Genomic DNA, 17261 nt, shown 5'->3' with positions numbered 1-17261 from the left:
AGCTTGACATGGATCTAGAGAAGGAATCAAGCTTCTAGTGCTTTGTTAACATATTTATAGACAAAGTAGCAGCTTCAGGAATCCACAAGAAACAGCCAGATGCCAAGGACAAGTGAAGATGTATAAAAATAAATTTATTGTACCTAAAGGTATTCAATATTCCACAAACAAATTAAGTGCTTTCATCCAGACAGTGCTTTGGGACTTCTTCAGAACTTAAAATACACAAACTTCTCAGGTTTAAAAAGCATCACTACCAGTTTAATTAATAATCGAAAATAATCAACCAACAACATATACAAATAGATAAGTGAATAATATATTAACCCTCCAAATGCCTATGTTCTAATACACAATTTATATGAAGATGTTCATTCAAACCTGGATGAATAAAAGCATTAAAGCATAGTTGCCACTTTAATTCGCACAAATCTAAATATTCAGGTAAAATTCTACCTTGTGTATCAAACAAAATCTGTTGCATAACAAAAAAGCCAAAGTTGTGTTCAGGAAATTCTCCAACATGTTTACATAATGCGTTCGTTAATCTGCCTTTTTTCATGTCTGATGAAAACGTCTTGAAGTCTTGCCAATATAAATACACAGGACATTGCAAACACTTCGCCATATATACCACATGTTTAGACTGACAATTGTAATGGCCTTTTGCAGAAAACCTCATTTGCCCCAATTGAAAATTTTCCTTTGTAACCAAAATAGGTGGACATTGGGTAAATTCAAATGTGGAATGTATAAACAAAGGTTTGTTACTGAGAAAACCAAGGCTAAGCCTGTTGTTTTCTAGTAGATTTTTTAAAAGACAGATTCTTTTTAAATACAACAGTTGGTGTCTCACCTAACAAATCCTTAACAGCCATGTCCAATGTAAAAAGGTCCCAGTTTTTATTTACTGCTTTTACTACAGCCATACTGTCTTTGTTATAAATAGTCGAGGTTGTTGTTTTCTTTCGGCTTTTCCCGGTAAGGGGTCGCCACAGTGGAACTCCGGTCTGCTAATGATTGGCAGTCGATTTTTATGGTGCCGAGGTGCCAGCCCAACGCCCAAGGAAAATCTCCCTTTAAGCTGCAAGTTTCATCTGTTTTATTCTTCTCTACAGTTTTTATTTCCCATACCATTTTTGGAACCAAGTGTTACTTCAAAATAGATCGATAGACACCACCCTGTATTTTGTACAATACTTCATGACGTACTTTGTATAAAAGGAATCCAACACTTTCCAAATATCCATAGATGAAGCTAAGACCCTGGTAGAGTGGGCCTTTAACCTACGAATAATTTTGTTATGCTGAGTATAATAAAATGTAATCACCTTACACAACTGTTTGGAAATTGTCTGTTTTGAGACAGGCTGCCCCTTCTCACGTTCACAAGAGATAACAATTGATCTGAAGATCTGAAAGACTTAGTTCTGTCAAGACAGAACCAGAGTTGTCTGTGCACACCCAAGGTATGCAGTATCCATTCTCCCTCATTTTCAGGTTCAAGAAAGAAAATGGGGAGGTGGACAGTTTGGCTTAAAGTAAATTTGGATACCTCTTTAGGCATAAAAGAAGGACTAGTTCTCAAAGAAATTCTGCCCCCTGTGGAAAATGACAGGGTTGACCATGCCTTAAGAGCTTGCAACTCAGATACTCTTCTTCCAGAGGTGAGAGCAATCAGTAAAACTGTTTTCCATCTTAATAACCTTGTCAATCAAGTTAACTTGTTCAAATGGAGAAAGCATTAGATTCTCTAACACAAAATGAAGATCCTAAGGAGGAACCACTCGTTAACTCGAAGACCTCTTGTGCAAAACCCTAAAAACATTTTCACAAAAGAATGCAATGAAAAAAGGAGGATCCATGAGCAGACATGCTGAAATGGCCAATAAATGAACCTTGACCGAGAAATAAAAAACGCCACATGAGAGCAACTTGTACAAAATTTGTAAAGCCAGAGAACAGCTAGCCGTGAATGGATACTGGTTGTGTTCTTGGCATCAACTAGGAAACCTTTTCCATTTGCCAATATATAATTTTGTAGTGGCAGGCTTTCTCGCCTCCCATGAGTACCTGCAACAGGTCCTTGGTAAGAAGGTGCCTAAAAGGAATTAAGACTCTTATCCAGGCAATCAACTGAAGTTGATTGATATCAGGATGCATCATACACCCCTATTCTTTTGCAAATAGATCCAGTCTATGAGGGAGCCTATGGCAATCGCTCCTAGCTATTTACAACAGGGAAACCACTTGTTTGGGCCAGAAGGAGTCACCACAATGATTGTGGGGGATTCCTTCTGAAATCAAGGAAAACCTTGGATATTAGTGGAAAGGGTAGAAGAAAACATGCAGAACATTCCTGTTCAAAGAAAAGAAAAGGCATCTGTCTTCCAGGCCTTCTTGCATGTCGTCCTGTTACAGAATCTTGCCAGTTGATAGTCTCTTCTCAGAACAAAGAGAGGTCTACTTTTGGACCTCCCAGAACCAGACCAGAACTGTCCAGCACCGAAACGCTGAGAGGAAGAGATGTCTGACAGAGTCTGAGCCAAGCCCCTTCCTCTGGATCTGGCGGGGACATCCCGGATCAGACATCAGAGCAGAGAAAGTCAGGGTGGCGGTCGGAGTAGAGGAAGGACTCAGATCTAACCCTGGCTCTCCTCAGGTGGCTACAATTTTGTGACGCCAATACCAAAGGGTGGATCGGAGAAGTAGATTGCACTGGAATAGAGATGCTCGCAAATCCTAGAGGGGAGGGAGCAGAAAAAAAAAACCCATCTGGATCAGAGTCTTGAAGATCTTCCTCATCATCCTCTCCACATGGAGTTCAGCAAGGCTCCTAGAAGACATGGAGGAGGCTGACGGTGGTCTAGATTGCCTAACGGGAGTCTGCAGTAGCCAGTTGGGAGATGCACCCCAGCTCCCAAATCCAGAGGACTCCTCTCTGTAGGATCCGAAGTGGATGCTCCAGGAGAACTACCAAGATGAATAATGGCAGATGGATCCAAGGAGTGTTTGGGATGCACTGGCCCCGAAGTCTGTCTTTGATCTGACCCTGTCGGAACAGAATGTCTTGGAAGCTTGGAGGGTGGCTCCAACAAAGCCCTGGATGGCTTGCAAGGGCACTTTATCAGGTCGTCAGACCCTACCACACTCCTGGAGGGGGTTTCAGCCCCCTGAAGAAACATCAGAAGATGCAGGAAGACAACTCTTGAGAATCAATTTGTTCTTGCGGTTGTTGATACCCCAGGGATTAAACCCTTCGCAAATGGAGCAAGTTGACCACAGATGTGTTTATTGTCTTGGTACTGAACATCTGTTGTGGGCATCAGAATGTATTTTATATCCACATTCTGAACACTACTGAAATCCAATGGGTTTGTCAGGCATAATAAAGAAACACTACGGACTCGCACAGACCCACTCACACAAAACAAATCCTACAGAGCTATAGCTTCTCATCTAACTTAATTATATGTTATATTTCTTTCTTTTTTTTTTTTAAACAGCAGCAGAAGTAGGAAAGGAGAGAGGAAGTTGTCTAAACTTTACACTGCTAAGGAAGGGCAGGTTAAGAAACAAGAAAGTTAACAAAAAGGACTTATCTGAAGCTGGAACACAATTCTAGGTTTCCCACTAAAGCTGTAAAATTGAGACACCAAAATCACATCTGTCACTGCTGTGTGGCAAACTAGATCTGCGGGAGTTAGGCAAAGGACAGAGCATTAAGGGAAGTGGGAAGAGATCAAGACTTGGATCCTAGTCTTTAACAATGCGGCAGAGTCAGATCTGTAACCCAACAGCGAGAAGGAATGAAAGGGACATCATCAGATCAGTCTTTTTAGAGGTAGTTGTCCGACTATCAGGAATAGTGAAGACACCACCACACACATCCCTTAAAGCAAACAGAACAGGAGGTATAGGTGTAAATTCTGGAAATTCTTTTTTGTAACAACAATATTTTATGAGAGACCGAGAAACTTCAGGGTTCTCCTACAGAAAACAATGACATTTTATCAACAGCCTTAAAGGCTTAGAGAAAGAGACCCCCCACCCCCCTTTGAGAGAATCAGAAACTGAGGTCTCAAGAGTCTCAATCACAAACCTAGGAAGAAAACCCTGCATCTCTCCCTTCAACTTCCTGTTCAGATTCAGGATTTTTAATTTCTTCAAGAAAAGAGGTATCCCTCTTTCTTTTATTAGAAAGCACATTCATTCAGGCTACTGAGCCTTCCTGTAAACATTGAGCCAGAACCAGTAATAATATAGTCTAAAGAAATTTGAGAAGGCATAGACACATGCTTAGTTTTCAGTTTCTTTTTGATAAGAAAAATGGGGCAGTCCAGATTATTAATGGCAGCAGCAGCTTCCACAGGGATGGGCACAGAATTCGGACACAAAAGGGAAACCTTCTCCGTTCCCTGTTCCAGGACCAACAACAGTGGTTCTCCCTTGCCCACTAAGGGAGCCCCAACAGCCACATAGGACATGGCAAACTCCTTGTCCGTAGTGGCTGTTAGTGCTTCACCAGAGGGATCTGGGGTAAAAAAATGAGTGGTCGAAGGTACAATAAATGGCGAAAAAAATAGTACAAAACTGTAAACAAAAAACAAAGTTCCGTGTAGACAGACTACCTTCTTTAATCACAAAAATAACAATTCCAACTGCATGAGCGCTTTCGTCTGCCCTAAGCAGACTTCATCAGAATACTGAATCAATGGTGCCTCTAATTTTTATACAGTTTTTTATAAAACTAATTATTCAATAATTAATTGATTAAACCAATAAATTTCAACAAATAAAAGTTTAAGTAAATTAAAACACTTTTAGGGCATGAATTAACCCTTTGTTACCATGTGAACTGTTCTTTAAAACTACCATGTTGAAGTGCAACTGTGCTATGTAGTAATGCATAAACACCATGTACTAAATATATTATATTTTAACCAAAAATTAACAGAAGTGAATGTAATGTGTAGAGGAGTAGCAATGGAAAGGGTAAATGTATATGTTGTAAAAATTTTTTTTAAAAAATATATATATATTAAAATGTTATAAAATTAATATATATAAAAAATGATAAAATATTAGATATTCAGTGAAACAACAACAGCAATATAAACAACTCCTGTCTGTTGTGCCGTTTAATATAAATGGTCACCAAAGATCTACACCTACTGTAGTAGTTTGACTGTGTGTTTAGTCAGTGTGGAGATCTTATATATAAAAAAGTCGTAGAACCATACTAATCTAAATAAATAAATCAATAAATCCTGTAAAGGTCTTCAGGATGTGGTCAATTATAACTCAGGGAATAAAAAACTTGCAATGTTAAAACAATTAAACTGAAGTAGCTTTGTCTATTAATATTGCTTTGATGTTAATATATTCATTAAGACCCGGAAAAATGTTTGACCTTAGTCTCAACTGCCACTTTATCTCCCTCTGTAATAAAAGATTTTTAATGTCACCTCCCCTGGGGTCTAATTTAATCAAGTCCAAAATACCAAACTTGAAATCTGTAAAGCCATCACATTCTACAGAGTGTTTATAGAGTGCGCTGGTCTCTTTTTTCACTTTGATGTCATTCACGTGTTCATAAATTCTCTCTCTAAGTGTCCTCTCAGTTTTACCCACATAAAAGGAGGGGGATTTGGTACATGTGGCTAAATAGACCAACATCCTGCTACGACAATTACCTTTACAAAATAAAATTTTGCTATTCAATCCATTTTCAAATTTTATTTCTTCCATTTGATTAATATATATACATTGTCTACAACTACCACATTTAGTAGATCCTTTCTTTTTGTCAAATGTTGTGTTCCCTTTTTCAAATAATCTTTTAAAATTTGTGGCAGTCTTATATGAAAATGAAAGTTTATTTCCAACTGTCTCATAAATTTCCTTATTGGTCTTGAAAATAGACCAATTAATTTCCAGAATGTTAGTAAAACACTCTGAAAATCCATTGTATTCTACAATACAAGCACCTGTAAAATCCTTAACATTATTCAACCTGTTTTCTTTGGGGGTAAAACTCTCACCTAACAGGGGTATATATTTTGTCCCCCACCCCTTGTAAACATCTTCCAAAAATCTCACCAACCAGATGCTTTGGATATCCCCTTTCCAAAAAATTTTCCATCAAAAATGAAAATTCAAACAATAAATCCTTGTGTTCTGAGGTCATCCTCGCAATTCTAACTGCCTGTCCCTCAATAATACTTCTCTTTTGGTGAAAGGGATGCTGGCTGTTGAATTGCAGGTAACTGTTACACCATGTGTTTTTTCGGAAAATGTTGGACTTAAAACCCTTAACCTTTTTACTAAGGGTAATGTCCAAATAACTTATACTTTTATTGTGTGTTTCATGTGTGAAAGACAAAAAAGAGGTTGTTTCATTTATATATCTCATAAATTCCTCCAGATCACCCTGGTGGTCTTCCTCCCATAATAAGAAAATGTTGTCCAGAAATCTGAGATAAATTTTTATATTTTCCATATAATGACTAGAAAAAATATATTGCTCTTCCCACCCAAGAAGGACAAGATTTGCATATATATGGGAGCGCAGGCCGCTCCCATAGCCACCCCAGTGACCTGTTTATAGTATTCTCCTTGAAATATAATTATCAAGAACAACTTCAGTTAGTTCTAATATTAATTTCTTACTATCCAAGGAGGACTCTAGATGTTTATAGACACAGTTCTCAAAGTATTCAAAACCCACTTCTCTGGGTATACATGACATCTATGGTGACAAGTTTACAAGTTTCTGACCAGAAATTGTCAGTTATTTTACCCAGAAAGTCCCAAGAGTCCTGAATCAGGTGTTTTGGCGTCCTAACAATTTCTTTCAATTTGTGATCAATAAACACTGCTACTGGGTGAGTCTTGGACTTCTAAGCAGAAACTATGGGGCGAAAGGGAGGCTTCAATATGTTTTTGTGTATCTTAGGTATTCCAAAGAATTGGGGTACACTAGGATACGTTTGTTTCAAAAAGTTATACGTTTCATTCCCAATTCTATTTTCTATAAAATATTCCTCCAACAAACTGTCTATTCTTCTGTAGGCTATTTGAACTTCGTTATATGAAACAGTGGTGTAAGTTTTTTCATCCATCAATAAATTGGTTAAAACATCATTGTAAACTTCCTGATAATATATAACCACTCCACCTCCTTTGTCAGGTTGCATAAATCTTAAATTTGCCTCTTTCCTCAATTTTTCAAGTAATGTTAACTCTCCTTCCTTTAAGTTATTAACTTTGTTCAACCCCTTTAACCTACCAAATGTTTCATATATGTCATTAGTAACTATGGCCTCAAAGGTGTTAATGACTGGATGTAATGGAGGATTGAAAATGCTTCTCCTGGTGAGCATTTGGGATTTTTCAAATGCTTCTCCTTCAGTAATGTCACTTGGTGTATTGTTGTAACAAGTTTTTTGTGTTTGTGCATTATTCTCAAATTTAATTTTCGAAGATGTAACTTTAACTAATAGAATGTTGGCTAAATCACCATAAGTTGTTTTAACAAATTTAAAGCCCCTAGAAAACAATTCAAAATGTTGTTTTTCTAGTTTCAAACTTGTATAATTGTGTATTTTGAAGCCCTTATATACAAAGGTGATACTATTCTCGTCTTGTTTGATGTCATCTATCTCCCTCTCCTCCCCCTGTTTTTCCAGACAAAACCATTCCCACTCATGTTTTCCTGTGGTCTTGGATCTGAGGGAATTCGTTGTTTGCTGGCTAGTCTTTCTGATCTTCGGGGCCCTAAAAAAATTTCAGTGGTTTCATGAAAGGAATCCAACTCATCTAAATAGCCATTTCTTGTTTCAAGATGTCTATCTTGTTCAAATCTGTCATAAAATTCAACTCTCTTGGTTCTCCCTAAATCTTTCTGGTTGGACCCAAACCTTTTGTTTTTGTTAATAGTGTTATTTCCCTGATTTTTCCAGACTTTCTGAAGGGGGGGGGGGTAACTTTTACCCTTCTTGTATTGTTCCCTATCTCTATGCAGTTTACCCTGCTTCCTTACATGAAATTAAAACTGACAAGATTTAACTCTTTTCAAAATTTTAAAATACAGGTTCTCATACTCCTCAAACAATAAATCAATCATTAACAATTTCACTCTGAACATCATTCACTTCCTTTAAAAGCTTCTTAAGCTGCACTTCGTTGTATTTGATTAGTTTTGACATTAAGGTAAAGCCACAGTCATCAAAAAAAGCATAAAAATCAGTCAAGACACTTTCAGTATAATAAATACCAAATTGGTATTTATTATACTGAAAGTGTCTTGACTGATTTTTATGCTTTTTTTGATGACTGTGGTTTTACCTTAATGTCAAAACTAATCAAATACAACGAAGTGCAGCTTAAGAAGCTTTTAAAGGAAGTGAATGATGTTCAGAGTGAAATTGTTAATGATTTATTGTTTGAGGAGTATGAGAACCTGTATTTTAAAATTTTGAAAAGAGTTGAAATTAAAACTGACAAGATTTATGTAAGGAAGCAGGGTAAACTGCATAGAGATGGGGAACAATACAAGAAGGGTAAAAGTTACCCCCCCCCCCCTTTTCAGAAAGTCTGGAAAAATCAGGGAAATAACACTATTAACAAAAACAAAAGGTTTGGGTCCAACCAGAAAGATTTAGGGAGAACCAAGAGAGTTGAATTTTATGACAGATTTGAACAAGATAGACATCTTGAAACAAGAAATGGCTATTTAGATGAGTTGGATTCCTTTCATGAAACCACTGAAACTTTTTTAGGGCCCCGAAGATCAGAAAGACTAGCCAGCAACCAACGAATTCCCTCAGATCCAGGACCACAGGAAAACATGAGTGGGAATGGTTTTGTCTGGAAAAACAGGGGGAGGAGAGGGAGACAGATGACATCAAACAAGACAAGAATAGTATCACCTTTGTATATAAGGGCTTCAAAATACACAATTATACAAGTTTGAAACTAGAAAAACAACATTTTGAATTGTTTTCTAGGGGCTTTAAATTTGTTAAAACAACTTATGGTGATTTAGCCAACATTCTATTAGAGTTAAAGTTATATCTTCGAAAATTAAATTTGAGAATAATGCACAAACACAAAAAACTTGTTAACAACAATACACCAAGTGACATTACTGAAGGAGAAGCATTTGAAAAATCCCAAATGCTCACCAGGAGGAGCATTTTCAATCCTCCATTACATCCAGTCATTAACACCTTTGAGGCCATAGTTACTAATGACATATATGAAACATTTGGTAGGTTAAAGGGGTTGAACAAAGTTAATAACTTAAAGGAAGGAGAGTTAACATTACTTGAAAAATTGAAGAAAGAGGCAAATTTAAGATTTATGCAACCTGACAAAGGAGGTGGAGTGGTTATATATTATCAGGAAGTTTACAATGATGTTTTAACCAATTTATTGATGGATGAAAAAACGTATACCACTGTTTCATATAACGAAGTTCAAATAGCCTACAGAAGAATAGACAGTTTGTTGGAGGAATATTTTATAGAAAATAGAATTGGGAATGAAACGTATAACTTTTTAAAACAAACGTATCCTTGTGTACCCCAATTCTTTGGAATACCTAAGATACACAAAAACATATTGAAGCCTCCCTTTCGCCCCTTAGTTTCTGCTAAGAAGTCCAAGACTCACTCAGTAGCAGTGTTTATTGATCACAAATTGAAAGAAATTGTTAGGACGCAAAAACACCTGATTCAGGACTCTTGGGACTTTCTGGGTAAAATAACTGACAATTTGTGGTCAGAAACTTGTAAACTTGTCACCATAGATGTCAAGGATCTTTTCACTTGTATACCCAGAGAAGTGGGTTTTGAATACTTTGAGAACTGTGTCTATAAACATCTAGAGTCCTCCTTGGATAGTAAGAAATTAATATTAGAACTAACTGAAGTTGTTCTTGATAATAACTTCATTATATTTCAAGGAGAATACTATAAACAGGTCACTGGTATGATGGGAGCGCCTCGCCCCATATATGCAAATCTTGTCCTTCTTGGTGGAAGAGCAATATATTTTCTAGTCATTATATGGAAAATATAAAAATTTATCTCAGATTTCTGGACAACATTTTCTTATTATGGGAGGAAGACCACCAGGGTGATCTGGAGGAATTTATGAGATAAATGAAACAACCTTTTTGTCTTTCACATGAAACACACAATAAAAAGTATAAGTTATTTGGACATTACCTTAGTAAAAAGGTTAAGGGTTTTAAGTCCAACATTTTCGAAAAAACATGGTGTAACAGTTACCTGCAATTCGCCAGCATCCTTTCGCAAAAGAAGTATTAAGGACAGGCGGTTAGAATTACAGGATGACCTCAGAACACAAGGATTTATTGTTTGAATTTTCATTTTGATGGAAAATTTTGAAAGGGATATCCAAAGCATCTGGTTGGTGAGATTTTGATGTTTACAAGGGTGACAAAATATATACCCTGTTAGTGAGAGTTTTATCCCCAAAGAAAACAGGTTGAATAATGTTATGATTTTAGTGCTTGTATTGAATACAATGGATTTTCAGTGTGTTTACTAACATTCTGGAAATTGGTCTATTTTCAAGACCAATAAGGAAATTTATGAGACAGTTGAAATAAACCTTTATTTTCATATAAGACTGCCACAAATTTAAAAGATTATTTGAAAAAGGAACAACATTTGACAAAAAGAAAGGATCTACTAAATGTGGTAGTTGTAGACAATGTATATATATTAATCAAATGGAAGAAATAAAACTTGAAAATGGTTGAATAGCAAAATTTGATTTTGTAAAGGTAATTGTCGCAGGATGTTGGTCTATTTAGCCATGTACCAAATGCCCTCCTTTTATGTGGGTAAAACAGGACACAGAGAATTTATGAACACGTGAATGACATCAAAGTGAAAAAGAGACCAGCGCTCTAAACACTCTGTAGAATGTGATGGCTTACAGATTTCAAGTTTGGTATTTTGGACTTGATTAAATTAGACCCAGGAGGTGACATAAAATCTTTTATTACAGAGGGAGATAAAGTGGCAGTTGAGACTAAGGTCAAACATTTTTCCAGGTCTTAATGAATATATTAACATCAAAGCAATATTAATAGACAAAGCTACTCAGTTTAATTGTTTTAACATTGCAAGTTTTATTCCCTGAGTTATAATTGACCACATCCTGAAGACCTTACAGGATTTATTGATTTATTTATTTAGATTAGTATGGTTCTACGACTTTTTTATATATAAGATCTCCACACTGACTAAACACACAGTCAAACTACTACAGTAGGTGTAGATCTTTGGTGACCATTTATATTAAAACGCAACAGACAGGAGTTGTTTATATTGCTGTTGTTGTTTCACTGAATATCTAATATTTTATCATTTTTTATATATATTAATTTTATAACATTTTAATATATATATATTTTTAAAAAAAATTTTTTTACAACATATACATTTACCCTTTCCATTGCTACTCCTCTACACATTACATTCACTTCTGTTAATTTCTGTTAATTTTTGGTTAAAATATAATATATTTAGTACATGGTGTTTATGCATTACTACATATCACAGTTGCACTTCAACATGGTAGTTTTAAAGAACAGTTCACATGGTAACAAAGGGTTAATTCATGCCCTAAAAGTGTTTTAATTTACTTAAACTTTTATTTGTTGAAATTTATTGGTTTAATCAATTAATTATTGAATAATTAGTTTTATAAAAAACTGTATAAAAATTAGTGGCACCATTGATTCAGTATTCTGATGAAGTCTGCTTAGGGCAGACAAAAGCGCTCATGCAGTTGGAATTGTTATTTTTGTGATTAAAGAAGGTATTTTGTCTGTCTACACGGAACTTTGGTTTTTGTTTACAGTTTTGTACAATAAATGGCCACAATAGAGTTACCCACCTGTGGCCGAGGCAAATTGGTAGCCTGCTGTGATGGCAAAGGCCGTTTGCTTAACTTTTTCTTTTTGTTGCTGAAAGAAGAACTGACAAAGGGACTGATAGTTGTTCCATGGTTATTAGTCCCTCTAGGTATTTAGTACTGTGTTCATATTTACATTAGCTTTTATGCCACATAGTTTTACAACTAATGAAAAGTTTACATGATTAGCAATACTGCCACACAATACTGCCACAATTTTCTGCAAATATTTTAACAACAAGCAACATACATAAAATTGCTGTGAAGGGCGAGATGTACAGAGAAAGGAAAAATGTTAGTGTGTGCATTTCATTTCTAATGTGCTTTCATAGCAAAATAAAATTAAAAAAAAAGTGTCCTTCACTATGTATTAGTTAGCTTGCTTCCTAATATTAGCAAAAGCTGAGAGTTAGAAAAGTGCAAGATTTGTTCAGAGTAAGAATTTCTTTAGTGGAATTCAGAACCAGTGCTAAACATAAAATGTCAAACAAGAAGTCAGGAGATCTTAAAAAATAATGCTGTGATGTTAATTTCTAATTGGTCAGTGGCAGTTTTAAAAATTATTACAATAATATTGCTTTTAACAAAAAAAAAGGGATAAAGAATCATTATTTTTGCAGTTTGAAAAGACAGGATCTCAATTTCCTAGTCTCCCACATGTGCGTCTTTCTGTTGCAATAAAGGAGATTATTCCCTGCTGACTTGTCTTGGGTGAAAGTTATTTGGTACCTTAACAGTTTAGTGTTGTGCTTCTAAGAGTTCAGAGTGTGTGTGTTGCTGCATTAAAAATTGCCACTGGACCCTAGAGAGAGGCAAGTTCTAAGTCAGGCAAGTTTCTGGTGTAACAGTATGCAATTATGAATGTCAGCAGAGTCAAAGGTCTCTACAGGTAAGCTTTAATAACTGTATGTGAGCAGGGAAATTGGATGCCTGTGTAATCCCTTATACTAAACACGTTTTAGGAATAACGGTGCGCTAGTGGGGTTTTATAATCAATACATATGAGGACAAAGTAACTGTCACACAGACTTTTTCTGGCAAAGGACTGAACATCCTTCTCAGGAGTAAGAGCGGGTTCTAATCGAAATGTAAAAAGGAACAGAGGATTCCTTCATTAGGAATGTGAATGACTAATTACAGTTGGTACGAGAGTGGCTTTTTATAAGTGGATTTAAGAAGCCGGAGTATGGGACTTCAGGCATGTACAAATTTATTAAGAATGGTAGAGACAGCTGTAATTATTTGGCAAAATGGCCTGAGCTCAAGAAATTATAGCACTTCAGATTTTCTAAAATATTTCTTATGGAAAGAACCAAATATTTCTAAAATATTTCTTATGTAAAGAACCAAATATTTCTTATGTAAAGAACCTTCTTCCAGAAACTGTAAAGAATAAACAGAAGAGTAGCATGGTAGTAGCCTCTTTTTGGTCAGCTTTTAATAACTGGCAAGAAGAATCTTACAATAAGGAAAAGGAATCTGTACTTAGAAGCATAATTTGGGTTGGGAGGGTGGCCTAATGGTTAAGGTGTTTGCCTTCCAAACACAAGGTACAGGGTTTGAATCTCACAGGGGGATAACTGGCTAGGCTTAAAATGGCTCGTAAGGGCAGTTAACCTAGTATGAACCTATGAACTCTAAAATAAAACTCAGCTAGGTTAAAGTCAGCTGCAGGCAGTTGGCAGAACAGTTAACACTTGACAAAAAAGTGCAGAAGAGGTGCCATTCCTGGGGTATGTATACTTTTAGACAAATAAATCATCACTCAAACAACCAAAATCATCAGATGATGACTAGTCTTTGTTACCTACTGAAGCCCCACCTTACCACCCACTTGTGACTCAAGAAGATGTCAGTTCTCCCTCTCTGAGGGCAGGTGGAAGTAGTTTGGCAGAAACAACTACCACTTCCCCTGATACAGCCCAAGTTACTTCCAGCTCTTCCAGTTTCCCCTCTGGGTTGGGTTATAACACTAGATTTTGACAATGTCAGCCTGTAGAACAAATTTTAATTAGTACAGCTAATAAAGGGAAACAACTGTAACAAACAAAAACAAAAGAAGTTAAAATGATTCCCTAATAAAAGTCAGTCAGAAAGACTACAGTTTTGGGTAAAATAAAGCACATTACTCAATTTCCACTAGTTAGTGATGAGGAGGATTATCAATGGACATCCCCTGCAAGCTAAGCTACAGGAAAAGAGAATGATTCTGAAGTCTACGGATTCTGATAAACCTTCTCGCAAAGGGTGCATCTGTGTTGAAGTACCGAACCCTGCAGCAGCAAAAAATAGTGAGCCTGAACCTACTAGAAAAGTGGTACAGCCATGGACTGTAGTGCATCTTCAAACTACTATAGTTTATATCTCTCCCATTTGAACTCACTCAGCAAAACATGCAAAACGTTTAGGACGGGTACAACTGCAAAAACCTTTCCATAGTACTAAAGGCCTCCACACCTCCCGATATTTTTAGGAAAATATATGAAAAAAATCTAACATATGTAACAACATTCCGAAACACACAGATGATGGGCTTCTAGTTGCTAAAAATAAATTATTAAAAGCCATTACCACAGAGTGTCCTTCTGTTCTTGTTTGTTTGTGTCTTTCGGCTTTTCCCGGTTAGGGGTCGCCACAGCGGAACTCCGGTCCGCTAATGATTGGCAGTTGATTTTTACGCTAATGATTGGCAGTTGATTTTTACATACCAGCTTGCCAGGCCTGACGCACAACCTTCAACGAAGGTACACCCATTCATGCATGTCTCCACACAGAAGACGCTGTAGCTGGAAATCTAACCGGGCAGCATCTTACTGTGAGGCGACAACGCTACTGCATCACCACCACCGCTGCACTCTGTTCTTAATAGGGCCTAAATAAAAGTTATTGCACAAACAGCGAATTAATCCATTGAGACGCATTTGCAACAAATTGCAAATGCATTTGAAGCCTTCTCTAGACATTTAGAGCCTATGGAAGTAGCTGTCAGGAGCTTTTATAGAACACTTGCTACCACCGCTGCAAGAATAGATTAAAATGGCTCATTTGAACTGATTGAGCTTAGGCATTCATGAAACTGTACAATCAGGCACAATATGTAGCAGACAACTGAAAAAAAAAAAAACACTTTATTTCATCATATCTTGATGTTTCCTACATTTTAACCACCACTTGTAAGCACTAAATAAGCTACTAATTACTATAGCACTCAATCTTCCTCATTACCTAAAGGAAAACAGTTTCTGTACTTACTTTTCTCACTGGCGTTGAGAAAAACAGCTCTTGTACTCACTTTCCTCACTTATCTAAAGGAAAATCGTTTTTTATTCAGGCATGTCCAAGGGTCAGCTCCCAGTGTTCTCCCCTGTCTATCTGATGAATCTGGGCATCTTGAGGCAATGTAAAAATTGCCTCATGTACACAGACAACCCTCTCCTCCTACCACCCAACACTACAACCTGTGAGAGATGCACTTCTCTAGCCAAACTGGAGGTAAAGCTCTCACCAACCAAGACTGAACCTGTCATGAGGAGAAAGTAAACATTTGCACCACACCACACTCATCACATAGTCTCACTATGTCTACACCACCAAAATCCACACATAGAAACTCAAACATTCGCGGAGGCTCTCAATAATAATCTGCTTAAGCAACAGAGACCTCCAAAGCAGAAACACAAACAAGCTCCATCCCCCAACATAGCCCAAATGACACATAACCCACAGATTCAATGTGCCACTCAAACACAGCCAATAAGCCAAAACAACATACCCAACACACCAACTACAAATAGGACTCGGTCATTGTCCATGTTGGTGTGAATGACCTGAGACTTACCTCCCTGGACTACATGAAAAGAGACATGGAAGAGCTCTGCGATCTTGTAGCCCAGGCAGGTATGACCCTAGCCCCGAGTAGCATTCTGGCATATCCCAGAATGATACTGCAGTACAAGGACAAAATGATTGATTTCAACAATTGGCTAAGCTTCTGGTGTCATTCAAAGGGGATCCAGTATCTGTCTGCTTGGGATGACATGGTCGACAGACCACGATGCTTTGCCACAGATGGCCTGCACCTGTCGCCCCTAGGATTTGGATACTGGCCAAGGCTTTTGGTGCCCCTATAGTGCCTTTTTTAGGCAGGGTTCAAGTAAATTCACCACCATAACAAGAACAGGTAAGCAAAAACTGAGGGCAATGCTACTCAATGCTAGAAGTCTAAATTTCAAAATGCACTCACTCGAAGCACTCCTTAAAATGGAGAACATAGATATCTGTGCAGTGACTGAGACCTGGTTCAAGGCTCCAGAGAACACCCCTGCACTACCAGGCTATAACTCATACCACACTTGTCTGTCAAGTAACCTGGACCGAAACACCAAAGGTGGGGGTGTGTCCATATTCAGTAAGGATATCCACACCTCCAGGCTAGTTGCTCAGCATAATGCATCCGTGGTTATCCAAGTGCAACTAACTCTTGGCAAAACAGCAATCCAAATTGTAGCTTGCTACAGATCCCCCACCATGCCCCAGGATTCACACTCCTCTTTTCTTGACGTACTGGAAAATATTAGGGTTCAACCAAACACCCTAATAATGGGCGACTTCAACTACCCCACCATTAACTGGGAAAACTACTCATGAACTAACTCCTTAGCGCAACACTTTCTGGAATTCATAAACTCCAATGCCCTAGATCAACTTATCCACACCCCCACCAGGGGCAACAATATCCTAGACCTAGTCATTACCAACATGAGTGACCGGTGTTCCACACCTGAAGTACACTCCTCGCTGGTCCGATCCGACCATAACCTAATCACCCTTGATATCCACATCCCACCCCCACCCACCATTAAGGAAACCACAGTAAGAAATTTCTCCAAAGCCAACTTCATGCTTCTTAAGACAGAAGTAGTGAACTTCATGACACCCATGCAGATGGACAATACAGTTACAACTGCTGAATCCTACACAAATGCGCTCTATAAGCACCTACATGAGTGCATGGATCGTGCTATCCCAAACAGAACCAAGACGCTATCCTCCAAAAAAAAGGAAGCCAATCTGGTGGAGTCCCTGCCATAAACAAACTGTACAACAGAAGGAAGAAACTGTTGCAAAAGAGAGTAAAATCCCATGAGTGAAGGAGCTCCCTGGTCAGCCTCAGTAAGAAGCTGAGATCCCTTACAAGATCCTCCAAAGCTAGCTATGAAAATAAAATTGCCACTAATTCCAAGGACAACCACAAAGCATTCCATAGCTATGTCAAGAATCTCAATGGCAACACCCAGATCTGC

At 37.5% G+C, this 17261-nt stretch overlaps 1 protein-coding gene across 3 annotated transcripts in view; it reads right to left on the bottom strand.

The window, feature by feature from the left end:
• Positions 1 to 17261, bottom strand: part of SPC25 (SPC25 component of NDC80 kinetochore complex) — a 450334-nt gene that overhangs the window by 382157 nt on the left and 50916 nt on the right. The window lies entirely within an intron of this gene.

The sequence above is a fragment of the Protopterus annectens genome, chromosome 6.part1, assembly GCF_019279795.1.
Source record: "Protopterus annectens isolate FY-2018-M chromosome 6.part1, PAN1.0, whole genome shotgun sequence".
NCBI classification, from domain to species: Eukaryota; Metazoa; Chordata; order Ceratodontiformes; family Protopteridae; genus Protopterus; species Protopterus annectens.
The sequence above is the reverse complement of the archived record's forward strand: the minus strand, read 5'-3'. Positions and strand labels throughout refer to the sequence as shown.